Source organism: Pinus tabuliformis, chromosome 3_1 (assembly GCF_031772625.1).
Source record: "Pinus tabuliformis cultivar Carrire ecotype Pingquan chromosome 3_1, CPIR1, whole genome shotgun sequence".
In the NCBI taxonomy this organism is placed as follows: Eukaryota; Viridiplantae; Streptophyta; class Pinopsida; order Pinales; family Pinaceae; genus Pinus; species Pinus tabuliformis.
Genome location: NC_142301.1, coordinates 576495942 through 576496735, shown reverse-complemented (window position 1 = coordinate 576496735; position 794 = coordinate 576495942).

Below are 794 nucleotides of genomic sequence, written 5' to 3'. Positions count from 1 at the left end.
TCGGTAAAAGACTAAACTATTATATTATGTACAAGAGTAAAAAATACATCATGGTGAAACAAGAGAGAATCAGGCTCTGGGTATGTCACCCGAGAGCAATTGAGGCATCCAAAAAACTAGCTCACGCAGGGGCGCCAGACACAAAAGCCAGACTTCCATAAGAGCACGCCCACGCAGGGGCACCAACCATTACATCCCACGCAGGGGAGACTGACCTTACCCAAATCGTTAACACAAAATTCAGGAACAGGGACATTCAACCAGGGCACGAAAGAGACCAGAAGCATGGTTACTATAATTGAGTCAAAAAACAAACAGCAGAAGACACCAGTCTAAGACCAAACAAAAAGCCATAGGAACCTTGTGCGCGGGCGTCATCAATCGTCCATTTGCACTTCAATCGTCCATAGGCTTCTCTTTCAGCAGTAGTGGGAAAGGTGTCTTCCTCCTCGCCAGTTCCCGCCCTCTGTTCTTGCTTGCGTTGCTTTGCGTTTTCCGGATCTGCGGCCGCATCTTTAACCTCCTGCTCCTTATCAGCTTCAGGGGCCTCTGCTTCATGCTTCTGATTGTCAGTCGTTCTCTGCCCCTGTTCATCCAGGGCGTCCTCATCTTCCCGGGAATTTTCTATGAACAAGACTGAGACATGCGCGTTGATCCGCGGAGTTATTTTGAATTTTATTGTTATTCTCAAAATGCATTAAAAGAAGTGTTTCAAGATCGTCGTAATTTTGTTTAGTTAAACAATCAAGAAAGTTGGTAGCGTCACAAATATTTTGACATTTAATTCTAATGAT